The sequence below is a fragment of the Choloepus didactylus genome, chromosome 4 (genome assembly GCF_015220235.1).
Source record: "Choloepus didactylus isolate mChoDid1 chromosome 4, mChoDid1.pri, whole genome shotgun sequence".
Taxonomy (NCBI): Eukaryota; Metazoa; Chordata; class Mammalia; order Pilosa; family Megalonychidae; genus Choloepus; species Choloepus didactylus.
Window position 1 is genome coordinate 49,474,362 of NC_051310.1, and position 23,350 is coordinate 49,497,711.

General features: G+C 35.9%; 1 long non-coding RNA gene across 2 annotated transcripts; it reads right to left on the reverse strand.

The window, feature by feature from the left end:
• Positions 1–423: 423 nt before the first annotated feature.
• LOC119531376 lies at positions 424–23,126 on the reverse strand. 2 transcript variants are annotated; one of them, XR_005216315.1, is made up of 4 exons: positions 22,870–23,126; positions 21,585–21,708; positions 6,330–6,445; positions 424–6,218 (listed from the first exon to the last, which is right to left on the reverse strand). It is a non-coding gene; the product is annotated as an uncharacterized LOC119531376 (long non-coding RNA). The 2 variants fall into 2 exon arrangements; XR_005216314.1 differs by having other exon boundaries at positions 22,848–23,124.
• Positions 23,127–23,350: the final 224 nt, after the last annotated feature.

Sequence of the window (23,350 nt, forward strand, 5' to 3'; positions counted from 1 at the left end):
CTAGAGAAGGTTGCCATCTCCCTAGTTCATTCTACTTGTCCACTTCACCTATCAAAGCCATAAGAACTAATGGACACACCTGCTGCTGTTCTATGAGTGGAGAAACTCCCTTTGATGCTGAGATTTATAGTTATTATGTGTGAACAAAGCTGAAATTGGGGGAGTTCTGTCATGTGTTTTAATGACTTGTACTGCCTACAAGCCATTTCAGGGTCAGTTTTAGTGAAGAAAATTTGCCAGGAGATTAGGAATGGCTTCCAAATCCTTAAGCAAACTCCATGTTGAAAACTAGCTGCTGAAAGAGATTTAACTATATTACCTTCAAAACAAGATCTCTGGAATTGAGGAATATAAAGTAACTGCAAGTGTTCACGATCCCACCACCCCTATTTAACTTAATAAAGCCATCTCTAGTTCACCAGAAATAAAATTTTATTAGTATCATGTCAAAGATGTTTTAAAATACAGTTACCTTTCTTCTTCCTCACAGTTTAAAAAACAATCCAGTAAAAATTCTAAATCATTACCCAAATATTTTACATGTGAAAAAGACATATTTTAGATTATGTAACAGATACACATTTTCCAAAATAAATGTTGTAGAACACCATCTGCTTGATATTTGAGTGCATTCCCACAGAAGTAAATTTCTTCTTTTCTTTCTTCATTAATGGTTTATGACACTATATTTCACAATAGCCATACCAACAATTTATGACCTAAAGAGAGCCTCACAAAGATCAGTTGGCATGCTCAAATTAGATAATTTATGTGACTCTCTCAATTACACCAATCCTCCACCCCTTACTCAGACCCTGACAACTGAGGAGAGACAGGAAGTCCATTGCAGAGGGAGGATCTCTCATAGAATGAAGCTCAAGAAAGAGTTCAGAACAGGAAGTTAAGGATCCTAGTGCCACTTTGTCAGATCAGATTTACCAAAATCTTCATCTCATGCAGTCAGCCATAAATCTGAATTTAATATAGTATGGCTTTATAAGATGTTCTCAGATATGACCAAGCAAGAAATTGCCAAATTCTTCTTCACTTTGAACAAAATTTCATCTTTGCTCTAGTGTTACCAGAGTTCCCTTTTCTGGATATAATTAAGGGGGAAAATCAAGAAGAGAAATTTACCATGCATCATTTCCTGGGTGACAAGAATGAGACATGAATGTATCCATGTTCCTTTTCTGCACTTGGTGTGGATAAATTTTATGAGAAATGATTTTTCTATGTATTAGATTATGTAAAATATTTTCATCTTTGTGGCCAGTTTGGAAAACCAGTTTTATGGTTGAATGATATTTAAATTACCTCTACCTTTTATTTCTTTAAAGAAAAAAAAACCTGTAAAAAGAGACAGGAAAAAATATTATTTGCAAGTAGTAACAACATAGGCTTGTGTATATTTTCATTCTCAAAGCTAGGTGAAGTCTAGCTAGTCAAAGTGTGTTCCACGGACCAGCAGATGTGAGAAACACAAGCTCTCGAGTCCCAGCCCAGATTCACATTGCTGGTGTATAGCAATGAAGTTTAAGAATAGGAATATGTAAATTAAAATGCCACGTAATACATAAATATTCATGAACTGCTTGAATTAATTACACACAATCTTCCATTGTTTTCCAACCTAAGGTATTTCTTTAGCAAAACATACACAGCTGTTAACTATTGCACTGAAGTCTTGAAACATGAAAATCAGCTAAGTAAACAATTATTTGACAACTAAGTAGGATAGTTTTAAAAGAATTGTGCCAAGCCCGTAATGACCACTTTACTAGTATTATACACCCTGGAAACTCCTTCTCAAAAGAGATTTAGCCATAACTGCAAATTGTTGCTTTCCTCCCAGTATTTTTGAGCAAGTCAGTACCAATGCTGGAGGACAGAAGGGAATGAAAAATCAGAACCATAATCTCCATTCACAGTGGACAGCAGACTAGGGATTGGGCTATGGTTCAGAAAGGAAGTCAGAAGGAGAGTGAGGAGTGCCTCCAGTAGCTGGTGTTAAGAAATCCTGAGAGTCATTCAAGCAGTACACCAGTCAAAGGCAAATTAAACACATCTGCCCCTCTATAACCTTGTGCATAGCATGCATCTCTCAGGCTGTGATTTTGAGATTGTTTCTTTTTTGAGGCTTTCTTGACATTAATATTAATCTGATTTCCCCCATAAAAGAACATAAAAGTACTAGTACCAGGACTTTCTCCCCACCTTCCCACATCTCAAAGTCCCAGGGATGAGCTAAAGGTAGCCACACTTCCTCTCTGCAATGCCAGCTTTCTGTTATACTTCCAAGTATAAGATATGCTTCAAAGCAGAATGTGTACATACATGCCTTCTGTTCTAAAATCTGGGTTCAGTAAATCTTCCCTTCTCCCTGTGCATCTTCTCAGCCACAAACACCTTGGGAGACATACCTTTACAAACCCTCCCACAGTTCGACAAGGAGAAATGCAGATGTTGCTCCCAGTAAACAGCTCTTACCTTTCAAAGTAAAACCAAGTCAGCCCTACATTCCTCTTCATCACGGAGTTTCTTGAGGAAAGGGACAGTACATTATTTACCTCCGCATTCCCACTCCTGGCCCAGGGTCTTGCTCATAGTATTTGCTCATTCGTGGTGTTGAATTGCATTTATTTCCATATCCTCTATCCCTGAATTTGTAAATAATCTGATGTTGTGTATGAGCTTACGCATGCTTACCCAGACTTAACATTTAGTCTTTTCCCCAACTTGAATTCTATTCTTCCTTCGCTCATTCACCCAAGGAGTACAGTCTCAGGAATATTTTACAGTAATATCCACATTTCAACTAGCACAAGAATAACATCTAATTTGACGCATTCTTGGTGAATGAAAGAATCAACACATTGTAGACATCACAGTTTTGGTCTAGAGGAGACACCGGAAGGCAAAATTGAGTACAGCAAGCAAGCACTCCCTTCACAGGAAACAACTTCCTCTCTTACTCATGAATACAGCTCCTTATTCTCCACGTCTTCCTTTCTCCTCTTTATTTTTCCTTTTCTACCTGTTTTTTTTTTTTTTTTTTTTTTTTAATTTTCTCCCTTATTAGTACTTTGGGCTGGTTGAGCACCCACAAAAGTGATCAGTGGTACCAAAGGCACTCAGAACTCCCATCCCATCTTCCTTCCCCTAAGGATGGCTCTTGTCACCTGAGAAAGGATCCACAGGCTCAAAAGAGTCCTACCTGGTCTCCCACATTTCGTGCCCTCCATAATGAAGCAGGTCTATATGAAGCCACCAAAGTAAAACACCAGTAATCTTGTTGCTTACTTCAGGCAAGTTTACAAAGCCTAAATGCAAATTATCTTTTTAAATCAAGATAGCGTTAGTCAACTCCTTATCTATGAGTTGTTTATTGGAAAAAAAATTGAATGCCCTGAAAGACAAATTTTTTAATTAAATAACCTGTTTTGACGACAGCACAATTTTTTTTTAAAAAAAGCATATTCACAAATACCACTGTATTCTGACAGTTCCTTCTTTACATATGAATGTATAGATCAGCCAGCAAGATTAATGATGTCATCAAATAAAACAGACTTTTACAGCTATTACTGGTCCATTTCCCAAAAGTTCTTGCTTTAAGATTTCTAACATGCAATAAATATTACAATTTCACACTTTCTTTGTAATCTTTTCTCTCCCTCTCTTTTCTATTCCAAGGCATATATACTTCTAGCCTCAACCAATTTCAATGTGTCTTTTGAAAGTCACATCTGTTTGCAAATTAGTATGTTTTTTTTAACAGACATTGTCATAAAGCAAGCCAAATGTCCCTTTAAGTAAAAGTTTTAAAATTATTAGAGAGCTAATTCTACTTAAGAAATTATACTATTGTTTCTCCTATTAAATTTGGAGTCTATATAGTGAATCTTCCTGTTGCTTAAGAAATCTATTTTTAAAAAGATGTGTTCTGAGAAATTAAGAATTTCATAAGCGGAGAAATAAAGTTTTTAAACTTTGGTGCCAAATTTTTCTCTGACTCTTTAAAATATTTGTACTTGTATTTCAAAGCTATCTCAGCATTCATACTAAATTTCCCACAATATTAACCTTAATAATAATTTTTCAGTTTGCTCAAAAGTATTCTGTTCCTAATTTTGATTGCATGATTAAATACAAACCTGACCCTTTTACCAATTATATATCCACGGGGTCTTTGACAATGCATATTAATTATGGCACCAAAATAATACAAAATGCATTCACGTTAATCACACATGGCTCATTAGAGGGAGCATGTAGTGAATCACAACTAAAAACAAAAATCTCTCAAATAGAAAAAGGCATTCTTGGTAATGTCAACTTTCAAGGAGAGGGATACTATGTTAACAAGTCACAATATTTAAATTTGCCAAGGCATATGATTACTGAAGGCCTGTAATATTTTCATATAAAGCAGTGCCCTTGATTATCATTATTATGTGTAAAGTGCTCTGATAGCACATTAGTAAGCAAATAATTCCAAAACCCTTTAACAATGTTCTTCTAATTACCTGTGCAATCCTCAGTTCAAATGGTTATATTCATTATCACAGTCTCCAAACACTCATCTTTGGGTCTTTGGTATTTTCTTGGATATACCTTTGGCACCTAGTTTTCCTAATCCGTTTGATCAGTTCATGACATTTCTTTAAATGATATGCTCCATAGGACGAAACTCCAGACACTGAAATCAGACATGTCATTCAAACCTCAAAGAACTTTATGAACCACTTCAAACAATTTCATGATCTATCCAACTTGTTAAATAATTATTTTTCAAATTGCAAAATATAGGGATGTTTCTAAACTTTACCACCAAAGACATTCTGGAACATTTTTCAAATGGTGAATAGTTGATATCGTACAACAATCAGTGCAAAGTTTCAGCCAGGCAGCCTTAGATGCATTCTTGGCTGGATAAAGAAATAGCATCATATAGAATTCCTGTTGTTCTCATTCATTTTTGCAGATAAGTTTTTTTTAAATCATCAGCCCATAAAAACAAATTTTACCTGCCTACCATTTTCCTGAGCTTCACAGCCTACAAAAAAACGATATCATAAATAAAACATAAAGTCTTAAGTAATGGTCCAGCACATTTTAAACAACCCTAGAATTTAGAGATAAGCCCATCTGCAAGGCTATTTTTATTATAGCTTGCTTTTAAAGAGAAAAGTCTACCAAGCCAAAAAAGGAAAAAACAAAAACAAAAAAAAAAAGGAGTAAAATGGATCAGTTTGGAGTAATCTGGTGTTTCATTCAGCAGGTAAGTTACAGTATATGTTAGCCCCATCTTGTATTGACACTAATGGTAAAAGGAGAATGGTGTCAATTATTTGGCACAATGCTTGACAAACTAAAGTGTTTTAGAAAGAGCCTACTCTTCCTCTCATCCTTTACAGAAAATTAAATTCATTCCTCCTTAATCCTCAGGGACACAACAGTATCAGTTTAGTCTGTTTCTTTTTGTTACTTTCTAAGAGTGGCAGAATTAGGAAGTAGGGGGCTTGAAAGTTTTAAATCTGTAATAACAACTTGATATTAAGTTCCTTCCTACATATCTTATCTTGAAAATAAAAGAGATCTTTGCTTCTAAAGCACTCATTCACCAATTTTATAACATGTGGACATAGTTTCAATTTGACTTGATGATACTGCTGAATAATAAGGACTGCTGAATAATAACCAGGGTTCTCTCCAATCAGTTCAGCATGCATCTCATCTTTGATCTCAAGTGCATTGGCAATTAGTGCCTTATATTAACATCTTCATTATAAACAACTCAGGCATTTAGAAACAAAGTATCAATGAACTTAACAGTCACTTTAATTCATTTTATAAATAAGCAACTGAGAATTCTGCTCCAAGTGGCTGCTAGTGTAGCCCATTCCATAAATGGTATTCTCCGACGCATAAGGCACAATATGATACGAATGCAGCTCTTCATAATAGAGAGACTGAGAACAGCATTCCTGTACCATAAACTTCAGCCGTTTTCTTGTATCAGAATAAGCAGTTTTATAACAGGGAGCTTCTTTAAAGTATTCATAGCTCTCTTTCTCCGTCTCTAGATGTATCTTCCTCAGCAAATTGTTAATTAACACAGACCTTCTTAAATAGGTTTCTGGGTCTTCAAGAAACCTAAGCTTCTCCAGAGAAAGTTTGAGAATGCAAGTCCTATCCTCAGGTAATATCAGGTGCTAGAAAGCAAACACAATCATTAAAACTACATTATAGAAAAATTAAAAAAAAAAAACAGTTTCACAATTGATAAGACTCACAAAAAATAAAATATAATGATAAACCCTTACTTTTGGAAAATACCCATGGTAATCTTGATGTAAATCTTCTTCTTCTGCATATTTTCTCTTAAAGTAGGCTACTTTCGACGTTGTTAATGTATATGTTAATACTTTTGTTGGATAAGCTAAATAAATAAAATAATTGGGAAAAAATCAGATTTTATTGTGGCAAAGAGTATTTTATGATATAAGTTGTACAAAAGAATTAGTGACTCCAGAAATTGATATTCTATAATCATTCATTCACTAAGCAATGTGTAACAGTCAAGCATCTTAGGATTGGAAAGCCTGTAGCCAAACAAAAGCCATCATTTAGTGCCAAAATAGATTTGCTAGTTAGAGATTTATGTTTATATTCTAATAAAGCCCCAGGAAATCAAATACTTACCTATACTCTACATAATGTCATGACACTTAATGTCAAACACACCTATCTGAAGTTGATTCACAAAATGTAATGAAAGAAGATCAATTATTTTTCATCATTCCTTTTGTTAACCTGCCTAATTGAGAGAGAGCCTTCAGTGTTGATAAATTATTCAAGCTGACACGAAATAGTTAGTGACCCATTTTTAAAGAAATAAACTTTAAAGAAATAACTGTGTGTCTTTAGACAAAACCCTATGATAAGGTTATGCTATAATGATCCCCATAACACATGGCATAACTGAGGCTGATCATGAGTAAATGAAAGATTTAGTTAACACTCTAACTAGAAAACTTGACCTTGGCATAATAAATGAAATGCAGATCTTTGTTTTCTCCTGTAAAATATGATTGCTGTTAAGTATTCTGACTTGTTTAAGAAAGGACAGACAGTGTTCTGAAAACAGAAGAGATGACTTGATTTAGAGGGAGTTCCTAGTGTGCACTCTAGGTGGTGCTCAAATCACAGAAAGGAGGCAAGCTCAACCATAAAACCAAAAGACAACCAACTCCCTAGTGAAAGCATCAAATAAATTTAGAATGCTAAGAGTCCAGTTCAGTACTCATTCAACCACAGGAGGCCAAACTAGAAAGAAAGTTCATTTTTAAACATTATCTATTTTATCCTTAATCCATAACCTCAAATGTCTGTATGTTAAAACTATTTTAGACTTCTGATTGACTGGAAGTAAGAAGATCTGGGGTGCTGTTTCCCCCACAGAATCTGAGCAACTAGCAAAAACTGGCAGAGCCGTCTTCCTCAAAACTCCAGAAAAGTTACAGGGTTGTGGGAAAGTGCCAAATCAAGAAAACAACAGAAGATCACTGTTGCTGGACCCTTCCCAATTCCTTCCCTGGTGCACGCTAGAGCCAGACTTTACTCCCATGGTGGGTCCCTGGTCTTATTCCAGAGAGTAGAGTAACCCCTATGCACATACTGGGATGCCTGTATGTCAGTGTCAATCTATCAGGGAGCAGCTTGAAAGACTGAACCAAAACACTCAACTCTGGCACACCCTCCCCAAAGTTGCCATGAAGGCAAAAGTACCTTGTGGGCAGTTTAAACAGCATAAGGAACAATTAAGTCAAAGCAGCCAGAGCAAAGGATTCTAAGATTTAGAACATGCAATAGCACACCTGGGGCATGGGGGTGTTTATTTCATAGGGAGTAGAGAAGACATTCATCTTCCTGTAAATGAGGGAATTCAAAAGTCCATAAGCAAACCCAAGCCTTGGAATAGATACAGACTCAAAAAGATGGAGAGGACCTTGCACTTCATTTTTACCTCAAGGTAACCTTCTTGATAGGATGGCTAAACTCTGAAAGAGAACACCAGTCAATACAGAGTCATTTGCAAAGATCATGAAAGGTGTTTTTGCATTGGTTTATTTGTTTCTGTTAGCTCTGGGCACTCACGGAAATTTGTCTAATCACTAGCTGAAAGCAAATTTAAGGAAGAGACAGCTCAGGGACTAAAGTTCAGTTAACACACTAAATATTAAAATGTACAACAAATATTAAATATCTAAATGAATATAACAAGAGGTTACAAAGCAAACAAAGAAAGAGAAAAAAAATGGCCCATCTAAAAGAACAAGATAAAAATTCAGAAACCATCAATGAAGAATACTAGACTTTGGACATACTGCACAAAGACTCTAACAAAGCATTTTCAATATGCTAAAGGAGATAAAGACAAACATGGAAAAAGAACTAAAGGATATCAGAAAATGATAAATGAATAAATTGAGACTCTCAATAAAGAGATAGAAATTTTAAAGGAACCAAATGAAATACTGGAGTTGAGGACAACAATAACTGAAATGAAAAATCCTCTAGAGGATTTCAACAGCAGATTTTAGCTGGAAGAAGAAAGAATCAGTGGATCCAAAGAATAGACAATTAAAAATGATTCAGACTGAGGAGCATCAAGGAAAAAGAAACATAAATAGTGAACAGAGTCTGAGACCTGTGGGACACCACCAAGCATACTAAAATACACATTATGGGAGTCCCAGAAAGAGAAGAAAGAAAGGGTACAGAAGGAATATTCAAAGAAATAATGGCAGAAAGCTTCCCAAATTAAATGAAAAGCATGAATATACATACTCAAGAATCCCAACATGCCCCAAACAGGATAAACTCAAAAAGAACCACATCCAAATAAATAGTAGCCAAATAGTAAAATGCCAAGAACAATGAACAAGTTCTGAAAGTTACAAAAGAAAAGCAACATTTTATTTACAAAGGAGCCCCAATAAATTTCAGTGCTGATTTCTCATCAGAAATCAGGAATGCAAGAAGGCAGTGGGAAGGAATATTTAATGTGCTGAATGAAAACAATTGCCAACCAAGAATTTTATTTCCTGTGAGACTGTCTTTCAAAACTGAGGATGAGATTAAGACATATCCAGATAAACAAAAGCTGGGAGAGTTTGTCACCACAAGATCTACTCTATAAGCAATGCTAAAGGGAGTTCTTCAGACTGAAATGAAATGACACTAGATAGTGGATCAAAGCAGCATAAAGAAATAAAGATCTCCATTAACAGTAACCATATATGGGCATTTACAAATGACAGTACTGGTATATTGTATGTTGGGGAATGTACTCCCCTTTTTACTTTTAGGATCTAAAATGTAAATGCATAAAAGCTAACAATAAATATATGGTTTGGGACACACAACGTGTAAGATAAAATTTGTAATAAGTAGTAAAAAAAAAAAAAAAAAGATGGGGACAAAGTATTTGTGTAGGCCATTGAAGTTAAGTCAGTATCAAATCAAAGGTGACTGTTATACATTTAGGATGTTAAATTTAAGCCCCATTGTAACCACAAAGAAAATATCTGAAAAAAAATATATACAGAAGGAAAAAGAAGGGACTAAAAAATATACACTTCAAAAAAAATCAAATAATTATGAAAGTAAGCATTAACAGAAGAATTGAAGGACACAAAAGGTGTAAGACTTACAAATACCAAATAGCAAATGGCAGAAGAAAGTCCTGCATTATCAGTAGTTATCCTTACATAAATGGATTAAACACTGCAGTCAAAAGGCAGAGATCTTCAGAACATCCAGATATAAAAGCATGGCCCAACTGTATGGTGTTTACAAAAGACTCACCTTAAATTCAAAGAAACAAGTAGGTTGAAAGTGAAAGGTTGGAAAAAATATCCCATGCAAAATAGTAACCAAAAGAGAGTTGGGGTAGCTGTACTAATATCAGATAAAATACACTTTAAGTAAAAAAAAAACTATTGCAAAGGACAAAGTAGGAAATTATATACTGATAAAGGGGTCAATTCAACAAGAAGATATAACAATTATAAATATATATGCACCAACATTAGAGCGCCTATATACGAACCATATATTGACAGATTTGAAGGGAGAAATAGATGGTTCTACATTAATAGTAGGAACTTCAGTACAACACTTTCAATAGTGGATAGAAACATTAGACAGAAATCAATAAGGAAATAGAAAACTTGAATAATACTCTTAACCAACTAGACCTAACAGACATAGATAGAGATCTTCACCCAACTGCAGCAAAATAAACATTCTCTCCTAGTGCATTTGGATCATTCTCCAGGATAGAACATATGTTAAGTCAAAAAACAAGTCTCAATAAATTTTAAAATATTGAAATCTTACAATGTATCTTATCCAACCACAATGGACTGGAGATAGAAATCAATAACAGTGGAAGAATTGGAAAATTCACAAATATGTGGAAATTAAACAACACACTCAACAACCAATGGGTCAAAGAAGGAATCACATGGGAAATTCGGAAATATCTTGAGGCAAATGAAACTAAAACACAACATACCAAAACGTGGTATGCAGCAGAAGCAGTGCTGAGAAGGAAATTTATAGCTCTAAATGATTACATTAAAAAGGAAGAAAGATCTCAAATCACAGACTTACAACTGGAAGACCTAGGAAAAGAAGAGCAAACTAAACTGAAAGCAAGCAGAAGGGAGGAATAAAGATTAGAGTTGAGATAAATGAAAATAGAGAATAAAAAACAATAGAGAAAATTGATAAAACCATAGTTTGATTCTTTGAAAAGTTCAATAAAATCAACAGATCTTTGGCTAGATTGATGAAGAAAAAAGAGAAAGGATATATATAACTAAAATCAGAATGAAAGGGGTGCCATTACTACGAACCCCACAAAAATAAAATGGATTATATAAATATGTTATGACTATCCACATGCTAACAAATTCAATACCCTAGATAAAAAGGACAAATTCATAGAAACACACAAAGTACCTACACTGATTCAAGAAGAAATAGAAATGCTTAACAGACAAATAACAAGTAAACAGCTGGAATCAATAATTTAAAAAAGCCTCCCAAATAAGTCAAGTCTAGGGCCAGATGGCATCACTGGTAAATTTTACCAAACATTCCAAGAATTAACACCAATCCTGCTCAAAGTCTTCCAAAAAATTTAAGAGAAGGAAACATGCCCTAAATCATTCCATGAGGCCAACATCACCCTAATACCAAGGACAGATAAACACAAGAAAAAAAGAAATTACAGACCAATAACCCTTATGAATATAGAGGTAAAAAATCATCAACAAATAATCAGCAAACTGAATTCAACTGCACATTAAAATAATTATATACCATGATCAAGTGGGATTTATCCCTGGTATGCAAGGTTGGTTCAACATAAGAAAATCAATTAACATAATACACCATAACAAGAGAATAAAGAGTAACACTGCATTATCGTCTCCACTGAAGCAGAAAAGGCATTTGACAAAATCCAGCTCCCCTCTTGATTAAAAAAAACATTCAGGAAACAAAGAATAGAAGGAAATTTTCTCAAAATGATAAGTGGCATATATGAAAAATGCCATGCTAACATCATGTTCAATGGTGACAGACTGACTGCTTTCCTTCTAAGATCAGGAACAAGACAAGGATGCCCACTGTCACCACTGGTATTCAACACAGTACCTGGAAGTTCTAGCCAGAGCAATTAGGCAAGAAAAAGAAATAAAAAGCAACCAAATTGGAAAGGAAAAAACAAAACTTTCTCAATTTGCAGATGATGCAGCCTATATAGAGAAAATCCTGAAATATCTACAACAAGGCACTAGGGCTAATAAATTAATTCAGCAAAGTGGCAGGGTACAACACCAATACGCAAAAATCAGTAGTGTTTCTATACACGAGTAATGAACAATTTGAAGAAGAAATCAGGAAAAATTTCCATTTACAAGAGCAACTAAAAATCAAATAGGAATCAATTTAACCAAGGATTTAAAGGACTTATACATGGAAGACTACAAAATTTGCTGAAAAAATCAAAGATGACCTAAATAAATGAAAGGATATTCCATGTTCATGGGTTGAAAGACTAAATATTGTTAAGAAGGCAATACTACCCAAAGCAATTTACAGATGCATAGCAATCCCAACCAGAGTCTCAGCAGTCTTCTTTGCAGAAATGGAAAAGCCAGTCATCTAATTTATTTGGGCAGGTAAGGGGCTCTGAATAGTCAAAACCATCTTGAAAAAGAAGAACAAAGTTGGAGGACTGATGCTTCCTGATTTTAAAACTTATCACAAATCTATAGTAATCAAAACAGTATGGTACTGGTACCAGGACAGACATATAGATCAATGGAAGTGAATTGAGGGCTCAGAAATAAACTCTTACATCTATGTTCAATTGATTTTTTATAAGGGTGCCAAATCTACTCAATGGGGAAACATTAGTGTCTTCAACAAATAGTGCTGGTAAAATTGGATATCCATACGCAAAAGAATGATGGTAGACACCTACTTCACACCATAAACAAAAAGTACCTCAAAATGGATCAAAGACCTAAATATAATAACCAAAAATATAAAACTCATAGAATAAAACTTAAGGAAGCATCTTCAGGACCTTGTGATAGGTGATGTTTTTTCATCTTTTTGTTTTGTTTCGTTTTGTTTTTTAAGACTTAATACCAGAAGCGTGAGCAACGAAATAAAAAAGAAATAAATGGGACTTCATCAAAATTAAAAACTTTTGTGCATCAAAGGACTTTATCATGAAAAAGACAACCTACAGAATGGGAGAAAATATTTTCAATGACATATCCAATAATGATAATATCCAGAATATAAAAAGAAATCCTACAACTCGACAACAAAAAGACAAACAAACCAATTTAAAAATGGGCAAAATACTTTAATAAACATTTCTCCAAAAAGAATAGACAAATGGCCAATAAGCACATGAAAAGATGCTCTACAACATTAGCCAATAGGAAAATACAAATCAAAACCACAATGAGGTACCATTTCACACTTACTAGAATGGCTGCTATTTAAAAAACAAAACAAAACAGAAAATACAAGTGTTGGAGAGGATGTGGTGGAACAGAAACATTCATTCATTGTTGCTGGGAATGTAACATGGTGCAGCCACTGCAGAAAACAGTCTGTCCATTCTTCAGAAATATTAGAATTACCACATGACCCTACAATCCCACTTCCAGGTTTATACTGAAAAGGACTGAAAGCAGGGACTTGAACAGATATTTGCACACCAATGTTCATAGTGGCATTGTTCACAGTTGCCAAAAGATAGAGGTGACCCAGGTGTCCATCAGATGAATTCCACATTCAGAGAAATATTGTTCAGCCTTATTGTTTTGGATACATGTGACAACATGGATGAACCTTGAGAACATCATATGGCATGGAATAAGCCAGTCACAAGGGGACAAATGTGTGAGCTCATGATATAAAGTAATTAGAATATGCAAATTCATAAAGTCAGAAACTAAAGTACAGATTACCAGGGGCTGGGGTGGGGTCGGGGAATGGGGTAGGCTTGGGAAATGAGGAGTAAATTCTTGACTGGTACAGGGTGTCTGGGGTGATGGAAATGTTTTGGGAATGGATGGTGGTGATGGTAGCACAACACTGTGAATGTAACAAACACCACTGAATTAAATATTTGAATGTGGTTAAAAGGGGAAATTTTAGGTTGTATATATGGTTTTGAAAAAACATAGGACTGTACAGCACAAACAGTGAGCCCTAATGTAAACTATGAATCCCATTTAATAGTAAAATTATAATAATATTATTTCATCAATTGTAACAAAGTTCACACGCTAATGCAAAGTGTTAATAATAGGAAACCTATGTGTGTAGGGGAGGAATATGAGTACTCTCTTTTCTTCATGGCTTTTCTGTAAATGAACATCTTCTCTAACAAAAAATTAATTAAAAAAGGAAAGAAAATGGATTCAAAAAAGAATGTGCCATTTATTAATATGTTGGTTAAATAAATTTGTGTGAGACATTCAGTATTTTCTCTGAAATCCTAAATTATTTAAGTCTTAAATATTTCAAATATGCTCTTCAAGAACATGCCTCTTTTAGTTTTTCTCCAACCTGGTTGGCATCTATTTGCAGCTTTTTGTAGGAAACCAGTAGGAAAAGCCATATAATAGACACGTTAAGCATTCCAAATATTCACTGGCACCACCGTAGATTATAAACCCAAGAAAGCCTTAAGTTAGATTTGGCATGATTCGTAAGGGAATCAAAAATTTCAAACCACTAGTATATCTAGTCAAAAAAGAGACTAATATGTAAAGATAATTCGTAACAACAATTCATAACAGAAGCAAAGACAACAGTTGCTATTATATGTATACAGTCCCTGAATTCAGTCGAGAAAAGTTAGCTTACACAGCTTTTACTGATCTCAAAAGTTTTTTTTTTAAATGAACAAAATGTATTGAAAATAAGGGAATCATCATTGAACCCATTGTTCTCAGGGGCTGTTTTTCAGTACACCGCATTTTGTTGGTGCATTTTTAAAGGATCTAATCTAATAATTACGTGAAGCTCTGTGATATTCAGTGATGGCAATTAATGATTGTGGCTAACTTCTGTATCAACAGTTTTAACAGTGGTTCTCAAATGTCAGCGAGCATCAGCATCATTTATAGGACTCGTTAAAGTTCCACTACCAGGGTTTCTAATTCAGGAAGTTTGGGGTAGGGGTAGAGGATTGGCATTTCTAACCATTTTCCAGGTGGAGCTTTTGTTTCTGATCCACGACTGCCCTGTGTGAGACTTTGTTATAGTGTGAGACAGATATGGTAGAGGAGCTACAACAGGTTGAAAAGCAGAACATTCAGCCAACTAACTGATTATCTTATCATGAGAAAGCCAAGCAATTGGCTTGATTGATTTTTGTTGTTGCTATTGTTTCTCTACAGGGGCTGAGATGCTTTAGCATCATGAACAAAGCCAGACTGCATTTAACTAAATAGTGAAGAAAGAATGAGGTCAATTTTCAACATGAATTCCTGGGTTTATATTAAGAAGCATCAATGACTCTTGGTAGCATTATAGTTGACAGGTCACTGATTTTTTTACAAGGTCCAATGAAGTATTACATTATAGGAGAGGATGAGGAAAGACTTGGAAATGAGAACAGTGACAATACCATAAGCAAACATTATTTTTTGTATGTATTTTTAAAATTGCTCATTTTATTTTCCAAACTAATGCAATGTCTACAGCATTTATGGTCAATTAAAAACCTCTCAATGCATGATACAAGAGAGGGCAGGTGGCAGCTTTGAGAACCAAATGTCAAATAAATTTATTGTTCTGGCCCCCAAAATGAACCTCCAGGGAAGATATTTTGATTTAACAGATCAAGACCACAAGATTATACTAAATGTCTCCAAGGTTCATAAAGATTCTGTCTGCCTATACTCAAGCAGTGAGCCTAAGATACAGAATGTATCAGACCCTGAAAATGCAGAGTACATTTTCAGGGAGTCTAGATTTGAGTCTCAGCTCCATGGACCATACACTTAGCCACCTAGTTTATTGCTCTTAGAAACACCCCTGTGGGTTGCTGAAATTCTGAAAAGCTTTCACAGCTGGTATCACTTTGACAATTACCTCTTTGCAGGCTGTTTAGCTATTTGCAATGTTTTTGACATCTAATTTTGGTGGATGCTTTTTGCCACTTTCAGGCTTAACTATATAGCAAACATAAGTTCTTACATCTGTTTTCTTGGCTGGATTAGATCTCAAAAAAAATCAGAGCTGGAACTATTTATTGATCATCTGGTTCAACCCCCTTAGTTTCCAGATGAGGAAAATGCTCCAGAAAGGTTCAGTGGTTTACAGTTCAGTGTGTGGCTATGAATTTGGGCTTTGAAGTCAGAGGAAAGTGGGTTTGAATTCTAGCTCTGCCCCCATCCTAATTGTGTGACCTTGAGCAAATTACATAAATTCTCCAAGCCTAAGTAATTTCACTTGTAAAGTGAAGACAGAAATAATACTGGCTCATGGGATTGTTGAAATAATTCATGGAAAGTGGTTGGTACTGTGCCTAGCACATAGTAAGTACTCAATCAAATGCTAGCTCTTAGTGCCAATGGGCACAAATCTACCACACACAAGCAAATTGCAGCCTGGCTTCCTCACAATGACTAGAAGTTTCTTCCCATCACTCTGCCTTCCAGAGATATTGGTTTATAATTCGATAGTCAAAAGGCTGCAAGAGGATATTTCAAATGGTCGGGATGAAAACTATAGTACAGATACCATAACAGGTCCAAGAAAATATTTCTGGTTTATTGTCACTGGGCATACATTTTGGGTGAAGGAGATGTAAACTTTTTAAAACATCCAAATAACTATTTGGAGAATTAATTAAAGTTAATCTGAATATCCAAAGAAGTTTGCTTTTTAGGATCCACTAAACATGTATAAATCTGTTTTGACATTCTCCCACAGCCAAGAAGACAAACTCAACCCAACCTGTTATTCAAATAATGCTGATGAAATAGACAAAAGTATAAAATGACTTTTTGTCTTCATAGTCACTGTCCTGACCTCTGAGAACAGCATATAAATTATAAAAGTGAATTATGCTAAGCCTAAATTTATCCCTGAAGGTGAAATGGCTAATGTTGGCTTGAATATTCGATTGTTTTTTATGCTGTCACCACTGGGTACATAAAAGATCTGTGCCTGGCTACATGCATTTTGTAGCATAAAACTTCTCCAAACAACAAATTAGAAGTCAGAGAACAGAATGACCATCCCTAGCATTGGAGTCCTTGGCAGTGCAATTTATAAATATTTCTTTAAATAAATGTTTAAAATGTAATTACAAACAATTACTCAAATGTTTTTCCTTATTGTTTTGCTTTAGCCTTCAGACAACTGAAATCCTATTATTGTTCAAGTGATTTCATTTTGTACACGGCCTGGGGCAGTACATTAAGGAAAGATCATCAGCAAATTAATTTACAAACACTTTGACAGAACAGACAACAGTAAAAGAACAACTCCTGTAGTACTAAACCATCCTTTGTCCAAGACTGCGAAAGCCTGAGAGATGGTAGAGAAGTGATGAGTTTAACATATCTTAATTTTAGGAAGGTGTTCGCTTCTCTCCTTACAACAATTTCACCAATACTCTTTAAAAACAGAGTTTAGAGGGATGGAGGCTGATGGATAGGGGACAAAGAAGGTGGGTTTTTGTCTCAGAACAACTAAGTTTTATTGAAGTCAATCATGGGCCTCAGTTTCCCAGTCTCTTATTAGTTGCCCTTTTTATGGTGTTAGCCTGGTAGGGAGCCTTAAAATGTCCAAGTGACCATATCTATCTAAATAATGCTTTGCTTATGGCAACAGCTACTGATATCCTACCTCTAAGGGCCATGACCACTTGGGTTTAGAAAGAGTTATCCCACCCATCACATGTTGATTAGCTACATTCTGTATCCTTGTTGCATGGCCTGAAATACAACAACATGCTCTTCCAGTGCTGCCCCACAACAATAGTTCAAGTCCTAGCTATACAATTTATTTGCTTAGTGACGTTGGGCAAGGTATTTAACTTATGAGGATGAGGTTTCTCATCTGTTAAATGGGATATCAAACCCACTGAGTTATATAAAAATTAGATGAGATGATGTTTTAAAAACACTTCATCACATAAGCTCATATTTTCTACTCAATAAATATTAGGTATTATTGTTGAAGTGGCTTTTGAAATTATAAATATATATTCTACTCAGCAGTACTATGTTATATATAGTTACCTCTCTTTAGTGTTAAGCATGGATTGCATGAAACATGAGTATATTCAAGAAGGTGGATGGGTACAATATTCATAGTTGTAATGCTATGTCTTGTGTAGACCTTTAGCTTTGTTGATGTTTAGCAACATTCCATCAGCAATCTTTTCTTCTTCTCACAATTCCTTGGCTAGTATCTTTCTGGACAATATGCTCTATGATAGCAGAACTCAGTGCCACTTTTTTGGCTCTGAATCAATGGAGCAGTCTTTTTCTCCATATTTATCAAGCACAAAACTGACTCTATTGTCAGGTTAGAATTACCAACAAGTTGCTGCTCCTGGAAGATGTTCTTAGGAATTTCAAGGGATACTGACAGCCAATGAGTTTGAAGCGTTTCTCAAGGGACTGGCAACATTATCTGATGCTAGATTCCATGTCCCCCAGGATAGCCCTGAGCAGGAGAATGGAACATCAAATAACCACCACCAGTTCTACACATCCCTGTTTTTCTACTGGCGGGTCACTGAACCAAAGAAAACATCATTAAATGGGACATGACCAGTCATGTGATCATAACCTTAAATCCTGCACCAAAGCCCAACTGCTGCTATGGCCTGACCATAATAATGATAGAGACCAAGTATGGTAGGTTTCCTGGGTAAACTTTGTAATTTACTTTCTCCCAGCAGTATCTTCTTTATCTTGGAGTGATGATGCTCTCCTTCACTCTACCTTTCAGTGGGAATGAATGAGAAAGAAAATTGGCCATGCAAGCAGGTTCCTGGTTATTGTTCCTGAGAAACACATTACCAATAATACAAAGGGAGATAATGGAACTTCCTTAGCTACCCAGGTCAGGGGCTGAGAGAGGAGGGTTTAAACCTCTAATGGTAGTGGTCTTTTGAAAAGCACCTGAACTATATCACCCTCATTATCTTCCACTTTGAGATTACCACCCCCACTACTCTAAGTCTGTGTATATCACCAAAATATCTATCCAGGTCAACATTGCTTCTGGTATCCCAGAAAGATTATCGTAAAGCACAAAATGGAAGTGATCATTAAATTTACTCACCAAGATCATCTGAGAACTTTGCTCTGGAGTTGGGTGTTTCTCTGTCTTCACACATACAGTGCCTAATTTGTGACCCACCTCCCCACTCCCAGAATGGCTCTAGTGAGGAAATGTTCTTCATTTACAGGGCACCTTGCTTCTAAAGAGCTACAGGTGCTTCATTAAATTGCAATGTGCTCAAGCTCAAGCAACCCAATTAAGTTAGTAAATTCTCGCATTAGGTATGGGGAAACCAAAGCAGTAAAACAAGTAGCATATGGAGAAAGAATTGAAATTCTAGGCTCCCAAGTCTTGATTCTCTTTGCTACATCCCCAACTTTTCTTGATGTTTTAAACCCATACTCCCTTTTTGTAAACATTTTAAAAATAACATCTACTCTGGTACCCCTTTGCAACCTCAAACCTGTCCCTCCTCACCCTCTAAGCATCACTGATATTTAGAAGATAGATTCTTATATCTCACCCTACCAAGAATTTTTTATTGTGCTTTTCTTTCTATAGTTTATAGGGTGAAAACAGTTTTTAATTTTATAAATATAAAGTTATATTATAATGCTGAACATGACACTATCAATCCCTTAGTGATTTGCTTTAATATCCTACTACCACTCCCAATGAAAGGTATTGCAGGGATTAGCCTTTTTATAAATTTAATCATAAAAAAATTGCATGAGTTTAAAAATTATGTGAGGTTAAAAATTGGAAACATTAATGTTATATATTATTTAGACAGGCAAATTATTGGTGGGGGGTGACAACAGAAAAAAATGAGTATTGACAAGGATTGGTTCCTCAAAGTTCTGAAAATATGCTTCCTTAGTTTTTGTGCTGAATGTTATGGTCAGTTTACTCCCACCTCTGTTTCTGGGATGCCTAGTTTATTTTAGCTTTTTCTGGGTTTCCAGATCATATTGCTTTGACAAATAAAGGAATCTAAACTGGCTATTACTTGGCTTTAGAACTATTGTTGTTTTGACGGCTAAAGCCAGCTGGCATGAGTCATCAGTGGAAAGCCCAGGTGTGGAGGCAAGGGCCTCATCATGTTGATAAATTTCCATATTTCTCCATATTTCAAAGCATCTTCTAAACCCCTTGAAGGTAATGTGACATAAAATCAAGCAAAAAATGTTCATACAGAACTAAAAACTTCCCCCAAAGAGTGTATGAGAAAAGAAGACTGAAATTAGAACTTGGTTTCAGTTTTAACCTGCTCAATCTTGGCTTTATCTATGCCTTATGCCCCTTAAACATTCCCACTTTATAGTCCAAGATATGTATAGCTGGTGTTAGCACTGATGACACTGACTATAACCTTAAATACAAATTGGTAGAATATTTTCTCACACTCTACCTTTGGATCTACCAATGTCTCTGGGATTTTTTGTATTATAATCATATCACTTGATTTATTTTTACTTATTTAAGGTTAAATAATAGGATGATGGCATTTTCTGGTGAAGGACTTTTGAAGCAAATCTGTTCATCTGAATTGCACAGTATATTTTCTGTACATTATACATTCATGATAGAATCAAAATTAAAATTTAAGAACCTCTTTCATTTGACCTTTATGATTGTAACAATGGTCTCAATGAAAGAACAAACTTGTTCACATAAATTAAAGGATGCTGAATGATTTTTAACTTCTATGCATATTACATAAGAAATAGGATGTGTATAAATTACTAAAGCACAAGACTAATGCATATAAATGAACCAGTCATCATGGATGCTTTACTCAAACTTTTCTCAGATTGAGTGCATGAATAGAACTCTGTACACATCTCATGGCAGATGACAGTAAATCTCACTGATCTCCTTGGATTGCTTTCTCACCGTAAAATATAGTAATTATTATGGGGAAAGGAAGAAGGGTAGGCGGCACTAAAGGCTAATGAAATCAACACTGGTTTCGAGAGTCTCTTGTTGGTTCACATGGTAAAATTTAATGCTCACAAGTATTAAATTACAGGTATCTCAATAACTGACTACAGAAATCAATACTTTTGGAGTCTCATGATATCCATCAAACTATTCAACCAAACCAGAAAAAAATTTTCAATAAATTAAATTCTTCATTTATTTCTTATTATAAAGGGAGTAAAGAAAAGGGACTAAATGCAGCATAGTGTGTTTGGTGAATTACTTTGTAATTTGCTAGGCTGGTTACCTGCAGGCACTGCACATGGCTAGCTTAGTACAGATGAAAATTACACAATGCTGGAGTGCTGAACACTAATTCAAAACCTAAATGTGGTCTTTAAAATTGCATTTAAAACACTTAAAACTCAGGGGTTTCTACCATCATGACCTTAATGCAAATTAAATTTAAAACATCACCACAATCTCTTTTTGCAACTTGGAAAGTTCCCTTCATTTCCTTCATTCAGACATGCAACAGTGTGGTCATAGGGATTCTGCCTGATGGGTTCCCAAGAGCCAGGCTACCTAATTTGGCCCACCCTATTCACATGAGTCTTAAAGAGGAAAATCTGCCAGACTTTAAATGTTCTTTCTACTGAAAACCTTTATTGACTTCTATGGCAACCATCTATATAAACAACCCCTTATATTGATCTCATAGTTATGGTAATGCCACATTAGCATTTATTTCTCTGGATACATATTTAAACAGTAATTTCTTTTAAGCTTATTATTACCTGGTAATGCTGAATCAATCTGAAAAGTGTATTTCTAGGACAGCTTCAGAAAATCTGTTGAGAGTCCCCCTTTGCACAGTGAGCATTTCTCACAGCCTCAGGCTCATGAATGGTTACCTGAGATCTTAAAACAGGGAGACAGATACAAATAACATTGGACGAGTCAGTACTGCACCAATATGAACTGGTTATCAAGTCAGGAGAAAGCATGCAATAGGAGAACACTAAGATGTGTGAGGCAGAGTCAATCCAGACAAGATAGGATAGATACAATAGATAGACCTTCAAACATATACACTCACTTTAATGTTCTCTAGATTTAATTTTGAACATGAGATATCTCAACTATCCCAACAAATTTGCAAACAACTACATAACTGATATCACCAGTTATTTACTGAGAGATTATCTTAGGAAGATGATCAGTAAATTGATTTTAAAAAATCAGTTAGATATCCTTAATTTGTTTTTAAATGACAGATTTTGTATAATTTCAAGAATTGTTTTCCCTCCCCTCAAGTAACCATCCAGTAATTAATTCACAGTTAACTCAGTCTTGCTCAGGAATACACACTATTTCTGACAAGATTTGAAATAATCAAATGCTACTTTTTCTTTGAAGTCAGTTTTTCTTTAAAGGACCATGTTTAACTGCCCCTTTTCTACATTGATGTATGCTTGCAGATCTCATCATCTTCTATATTTAGAGAGATGAGCTTTCCAAAGGAAGATAGGCAGCCAATAAGGAGGATCCCATCAAAAGAGAGGTGAGTTACTATGGTTACTTTTCAGGAGATTGAGTAACAGTGAAAAGCTGTTCCTGGCCAAATGGACCCTTTCCAGAGCAGGACCTAAAAAGAATTTTGATCTCCTTATGTGATAATTGAATTAGCAGAACTACACTATGTCATTTTATCTTTAACCACAGTGTCTTATGGGTGCTGGCTGTTTCTAGCTCTCCCAGACGCACAAATTCAAGGGAAAAACAAGGAGGATTAAAAACTTCCGAACACAAACCTAAAAACGATGGGCTGGGGAACCCTCCAGAAGCAATGCCAAGGATAAAAAAAAAAAAAAAAAAAAAAAAAGAAAAAAAAAAGAAAAAAAAAGAAAAAAAGCAAGCAATCAGCTTCTTTGGAACCACTTTCCAATGGCTGGGGATAGGGGTGGGATCCGGAACACGTCCCTATCCTCACCCTCAATAAAAAGAGTCTTTCCTTGAGCTTCAGAGGAAGGTTCCTGGCTGGATGATTCCAGACATACCTTGCGAGCAGGATCCACTCACCAGGCGATGGGCGCATACACCTGTTTGGGTTCCGGGCTCACTCCTGCTTTTGCGGCGCTGTCACTCTTCAGACCCGCGCTGACAGCGACAGCGATCGCGGTAGCCGAGCGACAGCGGCAGCAGCGGCAACTGCAGCTCGGCGGGCAGCCCTGGCTCCTGCAGTCTCCCGAGCGCCTCACACTCTGAGTTCGGAACGCGAGGCGGGCGCGCAGCCGTTCTGGGCTCGCATTGGACCAGAGAGAGCAGATGTTACTCGGTTGCTAGGAGCGTTGCTAGGAGGCGATGACGCCCCTCCACAGCTCCACACCAACTTTCCTGTAGGTCGGGCTCGCTGGCCGAGATGCTGGGAGCAAGGTTGAGAGCAGGAACACGAAGAGGCAGCGAACAAAGAGCTCCAAACAGGGGACCCCGGCTGCGTTCGCCTAAGTTGGGCCTGGCAGAGCGGGCTGGGGAGCTGCGGGGACAGCTCCCTGGTCCCGCG